The sequence below is a fragment of the Populus alba genome, chromosome 12 (assembly GCF_005239225.2).
Source record: "Populus alba chromosome 12, ASM523922v2, whole genome shotgun sequence".
NCBI lineage: Eukaryota > Viridiplantae > Streptophyta > Magnoliopsida > Malpighiales > Salicaceae > Populus > Populus alba.
In genome coordinates, this window is record NC_133295.1 from 92,781 (window position 1) to 111,528 (window position 18,748).

Sequence of the window (18,748 nt, forward strand, 5' to 3'; positions counted from 1 at the left end):
ACATACGTACAACCATTTATATTTTCAATCGTTGGTACTTTTAAATTTTGTTAAAGTCTTCTTTTTTTTCAAAAATAAAAATAAAAATAAAAATAAAAACAGAGAGTAAAAGTCAATACTTCTGTCTTTCTAGAATGGATTGTACAGCTAGCAAAGACATTAACAGCACTTCTTTCTTTAATATTTGTATTTTCTTATAATTTATTCAGGTGATACTTTAAATTTTTTTATTCAATGATAATAAATATTCTTAGATAAATTTACACATATTAAACTCATTATTTGAAAGTTTTAAGTGGACACCTCTTTAAATTAGTCTAATATATTAAACAAATATTTTTTAAAAAATTCTAACTATAAAATCTAAACTCAAGAAATTTTTTAGAAATATATTTTCTCAACTATTATACCAACTCCTTAAAACTACATGGTATTATTTATTCATGTTCAAATCAACACATTGTGATCAATATTTTGTGAAGATCAATAATTCCCAGAATTACGGAGACAATCTTTTGAATCTTTTGATAGTAATGTCGTCATTATAGCACTCATCATGCAGTGAAATACACAAAATAATGGACGATATATGAAAAAAAAAATTATTAATGCACATCTTTATAAATATCTTTATAAAAATATAAGATATTTATATTAAATATCTAAGATATTTTTTAACATATTTATCTTAATAAACTCTATATTAACAGATAGAGCTTCATTTCTCTGGACAAGAAATCAAAAGACCGGAGCTCATCTCTCTAAAGAATACAAGTCTAATATTAGACTTAAATAAAACTTAAGGAACACTTAAGCCTAGAAAACATTTAATTTCTTTTAACACTTGTACAAATACTATACTAGCTTTAGAATCATAGTTTTTTTTTCCGCAAGTATCCTCGAACCCACCAAGCCTTTCGAGTCTAGTTTTATTAGCCAATGAAAAGAGTATCCAATCTTACTAGGGTTTTTTTTCATCATTGTCAATTGATGTTGTTAGTAAAAAAATAAAATAAAAATCCAGTTCATTAATTAATATTTTTGGAAAGCTCTGGCTGATGAAACCTAAACATAATGATAGCTATGTCAATGGCTATGTCTATAGATATATGCTAGTGATATGCTAGTAGTTAAGCCAACAGTTATGCCTCGGCTATGCTTCACATGGCTTTGCTAACCGTTATACTCAAAAACACCCATGACTATGCTCTATGATTATGCACCAAGGCTAAGCCCATAAACTACTTTTATGGCGTCTTATACATATAAAAAATGTCACTAGAACTTAGAGAGCTTTGATGATACACAAAAGGTGACATTACCCACTTCAAATATTTCTCATGTTTGCTATGTAAAGTCTTCCAAACATATCTTGTTGCAAAACTTTGGGGCTCTAATGATATATGAAAAAAATACACAAATAATTTATACAATATACACTTTTTATAAATATCCTAGATATTTATATTAAATATCTTATAACTTAGATATTTATTTATGAGATATTTATTTTAAATATCTTAAATATTTCTTAAAATATTTATCTTAAAAAAATCTAAAGAAACAAAGCTTCATCTTCTTAGATAAGAGGTCATAACTCATCTCTATTAGAGAACACAAATCTAATAAAAGACATAAACAAGACTTAAAGAATATTTAAATCTAAAAAATATTTATTTTCTTAGTCACCTGGACATATACCATACTCACTTCAACATTGGAGTGTTTTTTTAAGGTGTCATCGAGCCCATCAAATTCTCCAGATCTAATTTTATCAACATATAAAAAGCATTATTAATCTTTCTACTGGAATTTTTAACATCCTCATCAATAATGATTATTAGTTGAAATATGATTTTTTTTTTTTAATTGAGAAATGCAAAGATATTATTTGCATTAATAAAATAAATTAGAAAAAATATATGAATCGATAAACTGTGAAAGAATTGTTAATACTAATGAAAAAAATTAAATGAAAAGCTAATTTTTTTTCCTAAAAGAAAAATATAGCTGAGTATGCACGTGTTTAACCCTGAATTTTTATTTTTATTTATGTATTTTTTTTTTATCTTAGAGATTATTTTTTATTATCAAGAATGACTAATTTTTATTTTTATAAATATATCATGCAAATAAATTATATTTATATCAAATATAAAAGGGGAAAACTTAAAAGATAAATTTGAATAATATCTTTAAAACATTAAAAAAAATTCTACTCTATGCTAAAAGAAGTGGAGTGCAATGCACCTCCTTCATTGTTCATATGAATAGTGAATTAATACCTTTTTTATTATTTTTTAATTTATTTTATTTTTTTTTCAATGTATCCTCAGATGTTTCTTAATGGTCACTTATGTCATCTTTAGACTAGTCAAGTCAACTAAGTCACATCAAAATAACTCCAACACGATTTAACTTTAAATCTATGTTTTGGGTCAAAGAGTTTGTTCCCATTAATTTTCTCTTTTTTCTCAATTTTGCACTAGAAATTTTTATACTAGTCGGCCAAGTGGCTTTTTGACTGGCCAGGTAGACTAGGTTATGTCGAGTCGACTCTTATCTGATTTAATTTTAAACCTGATCTAGATAAGGAGTTGAGTCAAAAGGTTTTTCTGTCAATTTTATCCCTATTTTATCAATTTCGTTCTTGAAAGTTTTGTACCGGTTGACCAGATTATCTTTCGACCAGCCAAGTCGATTGGTTCATGTTGAGACAACTTTCACAGGATTTAATTTTGAACTCGATCTAGTCAAGGAGTCGAGTCAGGAGGTTTCAAGGTTGACATATCAGGTTGAGTTTAATTTTGAATTTTTCTATTACTTGGATATTTTTTCTTATGTTCAAAAAAGATTTTGATTCGACCCGTAGCGTATAATGAACCACCTGTAACTACTAAGTACTATTTACAAAGGTGAATTGAAAAATTAAAAATGAGAGAAAGGGTATTATTTGACACTAAAATAAAAATTAATGCAAATTAAAAAAAAAATACATAAAAAATATTGAAGCTACAATGCAAGTCGAACAAAAAAGAACTAACATAAAAATTTTAATATGACATCTTTTTTTAATATTAAAACGATATATTGGATCGACATAGGCTTCATAACCAAACCCGCGATATAGGTAATGAATTCTACTGTTCTTAATAACCTTTTTAGACAAAGTTTTACTTAATTATATGATAAAACAATTGACTTTTATGAAATCGAGCATCAAACTTGTGTTGGGATGTTTGCTTGACATCGAGATAATCTCATATAAAGTGAACGAAAACCAACTATAAAGGTCAATTCTCAATCAACCTAAGTTAATCTGTCAAACTCAAGATTTGAGTCATGAACTCAACTAAGTTTAATAGCTTTGTCTTTTTTCAAACTATTTTTTATTTAATTATATGATGACCAAAATAAACGATTGTAGAATTAATAAGTAATCACATATTATGACATTTACTTGATACTATAATAACAACATAGAAAAAAAAAACCAAAATAAATTACAAAGATCAATTTAAAATCTACCAAATGTTGAAAAAGCCAAGAAAAAATTAAAATAAATAAAAAAAGAGATATTTCATTTTTCATATGTACACAGAAACACCATTAGCAAAGTCCACTTCTTTTAGTTTTTGAAGTAATATAAAACTCCATGCAAGTAATATATATAATCCAAAAACTAGTTCCTTTTTATAAAAAAATGATGAAAACATTTTTCAGTCACTATTTATGATTTATTATGTAGTAGAATTAGTCTCCAATTAGTTTTTTTTTTTTTTTTTTTTTTTGCTGTGTCAATTTAAAATTCAATTAAATGCTTAACCTTCAAATTAGTCCTTGTATCAAATTTCTTTCTCCAAGCCAACAGACTTATGTAAATTGCACATTACCTAATTGAGCATGTACGTTAACCCTTATTATCTTATCGAAGACCAAGTTGATGTGCAATTCACATGCCAAGGTCTACAATTTGAATGAAAAAGAGTTTGATAGAAGGAATACTTTGAGATAAATTTTTATTTGAAGTTTACATCGATACAATTGATGATGTAGAAATTAATTAGAGACTTGTTTTTCATATAAGAATATTATTATATAATGTTTATGCATAATTTCATAAATAAGCAGGAGATATTTATGTGTTCTCATATTTGAATTGAAAATTTAGTTATGATGGTGAAATAGAAATTTAGATTATGTCTGAATGAGAATTTAAAATTTATACAATGTACATGTTGGTACAAGTGAGATAGCGGGTATCATTCAATAATAGAAAACTGCTAGCAAAGTGTAGGTTTCAGGTTGGTGTTGGACACCATAATATTTTTAATTATTTATTTAAAGTCAAGCATGTTATTAAAATCTTGTTTAATTTAAAATTCATGTCATCAAATAACATGTCGAGCTAGTTAGTCAATTAAAGGACTAATTAAGGCTAGGTTTGGGCTTGTCGAGCTAGTTATCCCGGTTTATGGACTAGCACTCAATTTGGGCATGTCAAGCTAGTTATTCCAATTCTAAGAGTAGCAATTGGTTTGGACATGTCAAGTTAGTTATCCCAGTTTAGAAACTAGTGTCCAGATTGGGACAATGCAGATAACTACCCTAGACAAAGCTCTATGCTTGATTTTGGTCTAAGATAAAAGCTTATTACGATAATGAATAGGTGTCCGAGAAAGGACTAAAATTTTTAGTAACCTAGAGATGTGAAGTCTATCAAGGGTTAATTTAATTAAGTTGCAAAATAATTTTTACTTAATGCATATTTTTATCTTATGTTATATTTTAGTGTGATTAATTTTATATTAAACACATTTTAGGTGCCTCACAGCAACATATTGGTCTATAACTATTTTAGAAATTTACTTTTATATTAAATTTTTCAATGTAACAAATTGTCGAGTCTTTCTGTATGTAAACATGTCATAAGATGTTATATTTTGGGCTTATTTTAGAATGTTAGAAATTATTATGAATGATGTATTAGTTTGAAACTTAGGTGATTTAAATTATGTTTTGCCATAAGTTTGCTTTAAATCCTTAGATAGAATATACCATGAACTATGCTTAAATTATATATAACAACAGTAATAATATTGATAATAATTCTAATATCCTTTAATAATAGTAATAATGTTAAGAATAGTAATATCCCTTGAAACTTGGACACTAGATTGATGAATGTACTATGCGATTGGAAATGTTGAACTCTTTAATTGCAGGTTGTGAAAATTGATTGAGTCGATAATTTGGTAATGATATACTTAGGGGAAACTTTGCTAAATTTTTTTAAAATTCTTGTACTTTTAATGATAATATATTAGGTATACATGAAATATCATATAATTAAATTTAGAGATGTTACAGTTGGTATTAGAGCCCTAATATGGATTCAAGATATGAAATAGAAATTTGACAATTGTTAAATTGATCAAAGATGCTTTGCACGAGAAAAGGTGTAGCGAACAACCCCTCTCAAACATGGGGATAAATTAAATATACCAATTTTGATGATAGACAAAGGGAAAACTCTTTAGAGGATTTAACCTCTCATGTATCATTAGTACCACGTCAGTCTAGATGGGGGGAGTTGTCAAGATTTTGAAGTAGTTCTAATTCAAGATAGGTCAGTGTATCACAACCTGTTGGATATGGTTATCTGGGACAAAGTGATATACCCTCATCACTGATGATAACACCTTCAGAAGCCTTTACCCCTCCTACTAATCCAGTATATATAGATCAGATTATGAGAGCAGTGATTGAGGCAATGCCTAGTGCACCAGCCCTAGTAGCTTTAGTAGCTCGATCAATACAGGTAACACTTATAGTTACAAGAACAGTTGATAATGTAGTTTTATTGGTACAAGTGGTAAAGAGTATGAGGGATCTAAGGTGTGAGCTCTTTTTAAGGGATTTAAACGTTGAAGTAGTGGGAAAATGACTTTGTCAAGTTGAGGATACAGTGCATCCAATCTAGTTAGTACAGGATCTATGAGTGAGCTGTGTTACTTATCAGTTATCAAGCATAGCGCAATCATGATGGGATACCATACAATCAAGGAGGCCTACAAGGTCTAGACATGGTCGAACATTAAAGGGCAATTAAAAAATTAACTATATTCACTATACCACTAGAAAGTGAAGGAGCAAGAGTTCCTAGCTTTGGAATAGGGGATATGTTAGTTCTAGACTATAAAAGGAGGTTTCATGACCTCTCTATATTTGCTTCACATTATTGTCTTATTGAGTGCATTATGATTGATAAGTTGCGAGATGGGGTGCAATAGGAGTGAAAACAAATTTTGATTACTTATAAGTTTAAGATAACCAAAGAGTTTATTAGGGCGATAAAGGCTTGTATAAATAAGGGCCAATAAATCCATTTAGTATTGGGTAAACTCTACTACAACTTAGAGTTTGATTTGTGTTTAAGACAAAGTACTAGAAGCACAGTAAGAGGGTGTTGAAGTGGAAATGGTGAAGAATAAGATGAAGTTTGGAGTCGAAACTCCATTTTAAATTCTAGAGGATTGAGTGATTATAATGGGAAGGTGCATGTATTTGCTATAAGATAGGATACTAAAGAAAAAAGTATTAAAAAACCCCTATTAATTCAGGTTTGTTGTGCACCCTAGGAGTACTAAGATGTACAAAAACTTGGAGGAATTCTATTGGTGGCCAAATATGAAGAGAGAAATAACAAAGTATGTGACTAAATATAATGTATATTAACATGTAAAAGAAGAACATCAAAAGCCAGCAAGGCCACTATAGTCATTATTAATACCCGAATGGAAGTGGAAGGATATAATTATAGACTTCGTTTCTGAGTTGCCTAAAGGAAAGAGAGGCAATGATGTTATCCGGGTGATAATAGATAAACTTATGAAATCTGCTCTTTTTTGGCCTATGAAGATGACAAATTCGATCAATAAATTGGCAAAATTATATGTAAACAAAATGGTGTGGCTACATGGGGTATCAATGCTGATAGTGTCAGATCGAGACCCTATATTCATGTCTTGATTGTGGCCTAGTATTCAACGTGCTTTAGGGAAGAGATTGAATCATAGGATGACTTTTTATCTTTAAACTGATGGATAGTTAAAAAGAACAATTCAGACTTTAGAAGACTTTTTAAGAGTCTGCATATTAGAATTTAGGGGAAACTGGGAAGATCTTCTATCGCTGGTGGAGTTTACTTATAATGATAGTTACTAGGCTACTATAAGAGAGAAATTACGAGGAAAACCAAATAAATTCATCCTAAAAACATAAAAGAGAGATAGAATAAGTAATCAAAGTGTGTTATAAAGAGATTTGGACAAGAAAATTTGTTAAATTCGAGATCTAAACCCTTGAATATTTAGGTTAAGGGATTATTAGAGAGGAGGAAGATAAATGAGGATAAAAGTGTTTTTCCAAGCTTTCAACCTTTCTTTTTCTTTAAGTTGGGAGGTAAGAAACTTCTTTAAAACAATTAATTGATTAAGTTTTGTGTGTGGTGTTAAATTGAAAGTTGTAGGGTGTAGGGATGTTTGAAATTATATGTTAGGGTGTTAGATTATATGTTTTGATTATTGAATTATATGGAAAAACAATTTTGGGTAATGACTTAATTTGAAGGAATTCAAGAAAAAATTGTTCTTTCTCTCAGACAAGGATTTTGACTAAATAAGAGAAAATGTTTGAATTATTTAATGGTATTGATAGATTAATTGTGTAAAAAGTTGGAAAGCTTCATGGGTCAGAGGGTAGATGTCCTGATGAGTTATGGACAAAAATGTTGGGTACTTTTAGTTGGGATTACATGTTAGCTATACCTTGACCCTTGTGGTAATAAAACAATTAGATGGCATGCAACACGTCCAAAAAACTGTTGGAGTTTCTTAATTCTCTAGATTATTCAAAGATTAGTTTGTATGGGGAGGTTATTGAAACTATCAAACAAGATTGGAACCACTTAACTCTGATTCAAAAGGAGTCTTAAGGCTTGAGGGACCCAGCACAAGTGAAAAATATGTAAGATGGAGGAATTTAAGCTTGGCTACTACTCCTAGAGGGCCACTTTCTAAAGTTGAATTTTTACAAGTTATAAAAGGGTTAGTAAAAAGAAAAAAGGTTAGTAACGAGAACGAGCTTTGAGGGTAAGTAGAAAAGCTCTAATGATGATGGAAAGAGACTAAAGTAGAGCATTTTTAGACAAACAACTACAATCCAGAGATGCAAGAATAACAATGTTAGAGCTACAACTGAGCAAGAAAAAGGATGTAATGGAAGAATCTGAGGAAAAAAAAAAAGGAAGACAGGGTTTGAACTGGATGCAAAGCAACTCTGAACTTAAAGTATTAAGATCTAACTTCAATGTTTGGCAAGAAGATGTTGAATACCATCAAGATAAATTCTTGCATGTTCAAGCTGAGCTAGATAAATTTCGGAAATAGAAAGGGTTGAACAAGAAATGTGTAATCATAGAAAGCCAGCTAGTCGAAGCATGAGAGGAAGTGATGGTTGAAAGAAAAAGGAAGAAAGTTGAGGTTGTTAAGGTTGATCTAGTGACTAAGAAAAATAAAATCAAGGTGTTGAGAGTGAAGCTTGACAAAAAACAAGAAAGGGTAAATCATTTAAGCAAGAATATAGAAGCATTAAAGAAGCATGAAAACTAGATCGACACTAACAACAATGCTTTAAAGTAAAGCAATATGTTGCTCATAGGAAGATGTCCAAGATAGATAAGCAAATGGATGAAGTTGCCAAACATGTTCAAATTTTTAGGGCCAATGCCTGAAGGGTAGGAAGGGACATCCTTCGCTATCGGCAAAGCTTTGTTGAGATTGATGCTTTCCTATGAAAGATTGAAAATCGGGGCCTTGCTTTCCAACTGTTGGCAACATATATAGTTGAAGAGGAAGATTGTTATTTTATTTATTTTTATTTTATTCTCTTTTACATTGAAAAAGTGATGAACTAGTTAATATTATCAATAAAAAAGGCTTTAACCCATCTTTCATGTAAAATATATCTCTTAAAAAGCATGGTTTAAGTTTACCAAAGAAAAAACTTGAACAAAGTCACTCCTGACAAGAAATGTGACAAAAGAATCCATGTCCATTATGCAAGCAAAGTGGTGGGCATCAATCGTTCTTAGGAAACTCGAATCCATATCACATAAATATTGGCATATGCATCACAATCATGCATTTTAATCACACATTCACTTATAATTTGCCATGTGCATTACATATTATGAAACATAAGTCCCTCATCTAAAGTCTACTACAACCAATTAAGATCAAGAATGGAGAACAAGGAGAAAGCTCACTTAAAATCACATTACTTGAATAAGTTGGAATTCATAAAAAATGAAGTTGCTCGGATGACCAATCTACTTGAATAGCTTTTAAGAGCCAATAATAGAGAGGGAATGTTTGCATAACCACTTTTGGGAGCACTAATAACTTATATCCCACAAACATCTCAGAACTTGGAAGCAAATTCAATGACCAAGTAGCACTTTGTTCTCGTCACCCTTATCTAGCCAACTCAAACTCCAGTCATTGTTGATTTAATAACTGATCAGAGATCAACTAGCCCTGTAAACCATGACAACTAGTCTATTATAAAAGAGAGATTAAGAGTTGTTGAAAGGAATGATAGATTTAACCCTGTCCGAGCAATTGAAATATATTTAGTACCAAACATTGTGGTGCCAAAAGATTTTAGAGTGCCAGACTTTATCAAATACACTAGACTAAAGTGCCTAAACACCCATCTTCGATCATACTACAATACGATGGCTGAAGTAATTCATAATAATAAAATATTGATCTACTTCATTCTTGACAGTCTCTAGGATCCATCCTGAACTGGTATACGAGGCTAAGCAATGCTAAGATTAAGAATTGGAAAGATTTCACTAAACACAATGTTAATTCGAATTTGTGACCTAATCATGTTGCAGGTATGGTGGAGTGGGTATGATAGAAGTCAAGGGTAAATACAAGGTGTTGAGGATATCTATGAAGAAGTTGTATGACATATTGGTATAGTCGGGATTTCTAAAAATGAATGTAAGTATCACATGGAGAAAGGTGATTATTGCCAGTTATATGAAAGAGAGGGACATTGTATCGAGAATTGCATTGAGTTTCATCAAAGGGTTGCCATAACGTTAACCATTGAGGAGTTGGGGTTAAGGATATGGAAAGTAGTCACAAGGTGAGGATGCTGTAAAGTCAGGAGAAACAATCAGAAGTGTGTAAAGTCTAACCAATAATTAATAGGCTTCCCTAGCTTATCATGACTAAACCTTCTTACGCTAACAAAAAAAGATCATAACGCGATGCCTTACAATTACCTCCAACATTAAAAAAAAAAAATTATTCCTTTGTTCCAAATTGAGATCAATGGTTTGATCCAGAGTGGTCATTGCTTCATGCCGGAAGAGCTAAGGAAATTTAAAGGCAAGGAAATGGTAGATCTTGACAAAGAACTTTAGGCTTATAAACCTACGACCGAATAAGAGTCGAATAAATTCTTAAAGTGTATAAAGCATAGTGAATACTATATAGTAGATCGACTAAATAAAACCCTAGACATGATCTCATTTATGTCCTTGATACTTAGCTTTATGCCCCATAAAAATGCTTTGTAAAAGGTGTTGAATGAGGCTTATGTGCCTCAAGACATTGTGCAGAAAACCATGGAACATCTGGTAGGGAGAATCCATGCAACCAATTACCTGTATTTCACGGAAGATGAGCTAGATGATGAGGGAACTACACATAACAAGCTCGTGTATATAACCATTAGATGCAAATATTGCCTAATAAAAAAATGCTCATTAACAATGGCTTAGCTCTTAATGTGCTGCCAAAAAATATGCTGAAAGATATGTCTATAGATGAATCACATATAAAGCCTAATACCATGATGACAAAGTATATAAGAGCTCACCTAGATAGATAATTGGGACTCTGGAAATGGAACTATATGTAAAGCCATAAATGTTGTTGGTGACGCTACAAGTTATGGATAGTCACCTTTCTTGTAGCATATTGTTAAAAAGGTCATGGATTCATACAATTGGGGCAGTAACTTCGTCATTGTACCAACGCTTGAAGTACATCATGAACATGATGTTAGTGAATGTCAAGGCTAAAGAAACAGTGTATACAGTAAGCAACATGGTTGTACCTATCATTGAGGCAGAAGATTACAAAGACGGGAACATCCATGCTTTAAAAATTATGAACACTGATTAGGTTCCTGAGAACACGATGTTGAGAAGGCCAAAGATCTCAGAAACAACAAGAATGGTAGTTAAATGCTTCTTAGAACGTGGGGTTTCATTTCAATATAACCCTAACACTAGAATGCCAAGAAAGGTCAATTTAATAAAGATAAAGTGTGCTGATCAAATATTAGAGCTTGGGTATAAGCTTAAAAAAGAAGACTATTGATGGGCTGCTGGTGAGAGGAGAAAGAATTGGATGGCCAAGATTAAAGGAAGAGAGCTTGAAGAAGAAGATTTGGCCATCCTGCCAATCAAGTTTTCATTTCCAAAGGTCGCATATGTGATGAACCTAACAAAGGAATAGAAAGCCTTGGTAAAAAAACCTCACTACAATAAACATAAATACCTTGCAGGAAGATAAGGTCAAAGGAGATGATGAAAATATAGAGCCTGGAAAGGAAGATGAAGTGTTGCCACAACTAACTGTCCATACTCTCGAAGAAGTCTCTACCAAAACCTTCGTGTGAAAGCAAGCAAAAGACAAGAAGTTTCAAAACTGGGTGACCCAGGAAGCTCTATTAGTGTTTAAAATATAAACCAATATTCTTGTCTTAATATGCTTTTATCAATACTTTGGTTTGCGTTTTCTTTCTAGTTAACAATCAAGGCTCAAGATTTCAATTAGGTCTTTGTTTTTTTTTTAGCCCACCTTTTTTATATAAATGATGAGATCATGCATTTTTCAAAATTATCTCTTTATATTACTTGTGCATTTACACATAACACTTTTTTGCTTTCAAGAATCCTAAAGTGGATCTTCTACAACATCACATACACTTAGCACTAAGAATGAATGGCCAACTTATAACAAATATGTGGTAGCTATGGAAGAAAAAGAATGGGATGAAAACAATATCAGAAAATTCATAAATTTAATAAAATAACATAAACAAGCCTAAAAACTTGCTACAGAAGAACTTGAAACCATAAACATGGGTGATGATCAATTTAAGAAGCATTTGAAAATAGAAGCCTTGATTACTCTTGAACAAAGAGAGGAAATGATTGCTCTGCTATAAGAATATATAAATGTTTTTGTCTAGTCTAATGAGGATATGCTTGGTTTGGATACAACTATCATAGTACACAAGATACTGCTTGTAGAAGGTTACAAATCGATCAAACAAAAGTTAAGAAGAACCCATCCATATGCTCTAATCAAATCCAAGTTAAAAATTGAGAAGTAATGGAGTGTTGGCTTTTTAGAAGTAGTTAATATCCACAATAGGTATTTAACATAGTTGTTGTACAGGGAAAAAAAAAAAGAAAAAAAAAAAGGGAACATTCTACTAGTCCCAGGATGACTTTTCTTTTCCACATACAGTTCCATGTATTCCTTCATGGATGACTTCTCAAAATACAACCAGATAAAAATGAGTCTAGAAGATAAATAGAAAACAACCTTTGTCATGCCTTAGGGAACATTCTGCTACAAAGTTATGCCATTTGAGTTGAAAAATGTAGAGGCCACCTATTAAAAGGCCATGGTAACTCTATTTCATGATATGATGCATAAAGAAATTAAGATGTATGTGGATGATGTGATTTTCAAGTCTAAGAAAGAAGACAATCATGTCCAAGTTTTAAGAGAAAGTTATTTGAGAGATTGAGAAAGTACAAGCTAAGGCTCAACCCTACAAAATGTTCATTTGGAGTTAAGTTTGGTAAGCTATTAAGATTCATCATGAGTGACAAAGGGATAAAGATGGACTTGATAAGGTGAAGACCATCCAATATATGTCATCTTCTAAGATAGAAAATGAGGTGAGAGGATTCTTAGAGAGGTTGAGCTATATTGCCCAATTCATATCACAACTAACAACAACATATGAGCCTATCTTCCAGCTACTAAGGAAAAAAATCCCATAAATTGGAATGAGGAGTGTGAAGAAGCTTTTAATAAAATCAAGAAGTATTTATAGAGTCTACCTCTGTTTGTTCCTACTATATCAGGAAGGCCTTTGATACTATATCTGATAGTGATTGAAGTAGTTATGGGATGTGTACTAGGTCAACATGATGAAACTGCAAGGAAAGAAAAAGCCATTTATTACCTAAGTAAGAAGTTCATAGAATGCAAATCTAAATACATAGTGATAGAAAAGCTATGATGTGCGCTGATGTAGGCGGCAAAAAGATTATAGTATTAGATGTTGTATCATACTACATGGTTGATTTTAAAGGTGGATCCCTTAAGGTATATCTACGACAAGCTATTTATCAAGTCAAATTGTAAAATGCCAAGTTCTATTAGTAAAATACGACATAGTATATATGAAGAGAAAAGTCATGAAAGGAAGCACAATTGTTCACCTTATAACTGACAATACCGTTGAAGATTATGAGCTATTGGATTTTGATTTTCCCGATGAAAATGTATTGTTAATAGAGGATGAAGATTAGAAGACAGATTGGTGGACCATGTATTTTGACGAGGCAGTAAATGTATATGGTAATGGGGCTAATGTAGAAATAATCTCTAATAAAAAGTAGTACCTAGTTTCAGTTAAGCTACAATTTGAATGCACCAACAACATAGCTGAATATGAGGCTTGTATCCTCATTTTAGAAGTTGCATTAGAGTTGAAGATCAGAATGATAGAAAAGTTGTATATGGTGACTCAATATTGATTATCTATTAAGTGAAAGGAAAATGACAAACCAAGAAAGAAAAGTTGAGCCTACTAAGAATATCTATCCAAGCTAGTAGAAGAGTTTGAAGAGATAGAGTTCACCCATCTAGAAGAGAAGAGAACCATTTTGTTGATACCTTTACCACGTTGGTTGTCATGGCTATAATTGACTTTGGGCATAAGGTATAGCCGGTACACATTGTGTTTAATTGAAAGAGATATAGATGGAAACCCTTAGTACTATGATATCAAAACTTTCATGCAAAACCAGAAATATCTTATGGGAGCCTCTAAGACAGATAAGACAACCTTGAGAAGATTGGCTATGGATTTCTACTTAGACAGGGAAGTCTTGTATAAACGATCATTCGATAGAACCTTGCTAAGATGTTTGAATGGGGTTGATGCTAGAAATGTATTGCAAGAAGTCCATGAAAGTATTTGCTCAACTCATACTAGTGGGCATATGATAGCTAGGAAAATACAAAGTGTTGGTTATTTTTTTATCACATTAAAGAAATACTGCATTGACTATGTTAGGAAATGTCATAAGTGTCAAATGTATAGTGATAAGATAAAGGCACATTCAGCTTCTCTATTTAATCTATCATCTACATGGTCATTTGCAATATGGGGAATTAATGTAATTGGGCCTCTTAGCCCAAAAGCTAGCAGTAGGCATAAATTCATCCTCATGGCTATCAACTACATCACAAAATAGGTAGAAGCCAATTCATATACTTATGTAACACAAAAGGTGGTGAAAAGGTTGATAGAAAAGGACTTGATCTACCGATGCAGTCCACCAAAAAAGATAGTGATAAAAAATGCATAGAATTTTAACGGTAAAATAATAGTGGAGCTTTGTACCAAATAGAAAATCAAGCATTTCAATTCAAAAGGAAAAGATTTTTTTTTTCTCATTGCCATTTACTAGACAAAAAAAAAAAAAGAACCCTAGTATCATAATACTCCATCATCAAATCTAGGAGCCTTACCCACACTACAATCTTATATATTATATCTTCATTAAGATCAACATTTGGATGTCATTGTCGCACTATAACCTTAAAGTTTGGATGGCATTTTCTTCATTCCTTATTTTCTTCATTGAGATAATGGTTCGCCCTCTATTAGAAAATTTATAAATACAAACATAAACACTCATGAAAGTTTTCTATCAGTAGATTGTGGTGAATTTTTCCTACTAAATATGCCTCATGAAGATCTATTGGTAAAAACTTATGGAAATATTATTTTGGTATATACTGAGAGAATTACAGTGGGAAAAGAAGGAATAAAGATGGCATGTGGTTTTTACAGACAGAATTACCAATGGATTTAATCCATCAATTAAATTTATCAGTAAATCTATATGTAATATTTAATTAATGACATCCCTTATTTCTTCTTCCTCCTCCATTTTTCTCTATAACAAATTTTATCACAAATCAACCTTCTTCTACAAATCTAGCCACCCCAACACTTAGTTTGTCAGTATCCCTGTTCAGATTAAAATTTTATTGAGGATCCCCCGGCCACTTCAAGTAATTAAAACAATCTATTTTTATTTGAACTCAATTTTAAAATGTTAAATTTTATTGCATATTTTTGTATTATATGTATTTTGTTTGGGAGTTTACTTGTTTTATAACTCTTTCCCATAGAAATTTGTTATTTGAATGTATGATTTGGACATGTTAAGGTTTGTTTGAGATTTTATAAAATTTTATTTGTTTATAAATTGATGAAATTTATTTTGAATTTTTTTATTTAGGTTTTTTATGATGAAATAAATAATGTTTTATTTAATGGCTCTATTTTATATTTTGTCAATTTTTATTGTTCAATTGAAATTTTCAGTAAATGTAAAGAAATTTGAATTTATGTAGATAATTGATAATGAACTAGTTGTATTATTAAAATAGTTTAAATAATTTGGATTACACCAATGTTAAATTTATATAGTTTACGTAATTAATTAATAAATATTGTCATCAATATTCTATATTGATTTGATATAAGTAATGGATGATCGTTCATAGATGTATCGAGATTCACCCGAAGGGTTGTGTAGGATGGATTATTGTAATGGGATTTAGGGTATTATTAATTATGCACTATCTAATCCAAGAAATATTACTGGAAATAGTATTAGATGTCTATAAAAAGGTGTGACAATAAAAAGTTTTTTGATCCAGATATCGTAATGATGCATCTTCTACAACAAGGGTTCATGAAGAGGAACTTGTGTTGGTTTGCACACGGAGAACCATATGTTCCTTATAAGACCACATTATAAAGGATGATTAGGTTAACTTCTAATTTTAGCAAAGTGCATGGAGTTGTAGATGACAATAGTAATCCTTATAGGAATGTAGTTATAGATCCAATAGGAATGAATCAGAATTATGTCAGTTAATGTTCAATCATAGATGAAGAAACTAATGCAAACATAAGTAGGTTTTTTAATCTTTTAAAAGACTTCAATGAACCATTATAAGATGAATGCACAAATCATAGTAAATTATTGGTCATTGCACAACTGTTCACCATCAAATCAAATCATGGGCTGAGTGAGGTTGGTTGCAATAAAATTATTGAAAGAACGAGAAGTATTTTATCTGAATGGAATAAGTTGAAAGAGAAATTTTAATGAAACCCCTTGGCCTAGGATACCATAAAATTGATATATGTCCAAACTTCTGCATGTTGTACTATCTTGAAAATATAAAGTTGATCGAGTGCAAAACATGTGGGCATGCTTGTTATAAACATAGAACTAGTAGGGGAAGGCCTCATGTCACACTTAGAAAACTTAGATACTTCTCAATCACACTTAAACTGCAAATGTTATTCATGTCACTAAAGAGTGTTGAGCATATGGCATTATTCATATAATGTGATGGATGGAGTGATGGTGCACCGTTTCAATGGTAAAGTTTGGAAACATTTTAATAGGGTGCATCCTTAGTTTTTAGTGGAATCAAGGACTGTGCATCTTAGGTTATGTACAAGCGAATTCAATCCATTCAGGTTATTTTTCGCTCCTTGTTCTTATTAGACGGTGATACTTACAGTTTACAACTTGCCATCAGGGATGTTTATGAGGTTGGATTTCATATTTTTATCTATGGTCACACCCAGTCCTAATACTCTGGGTTGGAATATAGAAGTTTGTCTTTATTTGTTGATTGATGAGTTGAAGCAGTTGTGGTCATCCGGGGCTTTGACATATATATGATGTATCGAGAAAACATAATTTTCAGATGAAAAAAGCTTTAATGTGGATTGTCAATGATTTTCCTGCATATGGAATCGTTTTTTGTTGGAGCACGCATGGAAAACTAACATGTACATACTTTATGGAAAATAATAAGGCCTTCAATTTAACAAATGGCGGTAAAACGTCTTCTTTTTTTTTATTGCCAACAGATCAAAAGCAAAGAAAGAATAAAAAGGATTTATTTGTTGGCAAACTTGAAATGAATATTGCATCGCCGCTACTATTGGGTGCAGAGATATAGAACCAGCGTATTCACGGTTCCATTACCACGCACACCGACAGCTCTCTTATGTTCATGTCGCATGCAAAGCGGACAGTAAGATTTTTTTTTAATTACATGTATTTTTTATATTCTTTTTTATAAATATATTTAACTAACAACAATTTTCTCTTACTGGTTGCGGTTCTTAGATGCGAGCTAAGCATGATGAAGTTTTCTGTGGAAACGCATGTGCTAAGTGATGACCACCAAAAAGGGTGCAACAAATTATAGATAGCCAAGCTCAGCACTTATGGTTTGTTGGTTTTCAATGTTTTCTTTTCTTAAGTTATTATTTTTTAAAATTTAAAGACTCTTTTTTTCAGGATATATATAACACCTGGGGTTGAAGTAGAGATATGAGAATAATTTTTTGACCCATCCAAATCTCAATCCAAATTTGTGGTTAAAGGCAGAATCAAATGGTGGACCCGATAGAAATCACATGTACGGCCTCTCTAACCATTGGATGCTTGCAATCGGTTCTAAGCACTTAAATTCTAAAGTTCGAGGTAATTTTAGACCAACAAGTTCAAACTCGGACAAACCATCTTGCTTCTAATTAGGAACAACTTAGTGTTGAGATGACCAAACTCTCCATCTATTGGTAATGGAGATAAGATCATAAATTGGGGGTACATGTGCTCCTCCTTATATGGCCCACAGTCCCGGTGAAGACTTACCTCCTCCTTTAGCTCCTTTATTATAGATTAATTATATTTGAACTTATAAATATTTAATTTTTTTAATAAATATTTTAATTTTTATATTAATTTATTTTATTTTAATTATTTTTCTACTTCTGTTTAATGTATATTTTTAAATTATTACTAATAGGGTAATAGACGAACTAAGTTTATCGGTATATTCCTAAGAATTAAAAAAAAAAAAAACTGCAAATGTTATTACCACTATTTACTCACCGATAAAATTACAGACGGTCTGTTTGACAGTTACATGTCAAATTCATCGAGGAGAACATCAATGGACAAAAAACATCATTGATGGAATTACATATAGCTTTTATGTTGGTGATATGTTATATTTATTGATGAAAATATTGAGAAAATAAAGCAGGTAAATTTTTATTTTGCACGCTTTTACCATCAGTAAACTCATTAGTAAAATTATTATCGATGGATCATAAATCACCGATAAAAGTTTTTTTGACGGAACATTGTTGTCCATGAGCCTATTAGTTAAATTCATGCAAATAAATTAAATATAAATACCGGCAAAAAATTATGATAATAAGTCTATATATTCCA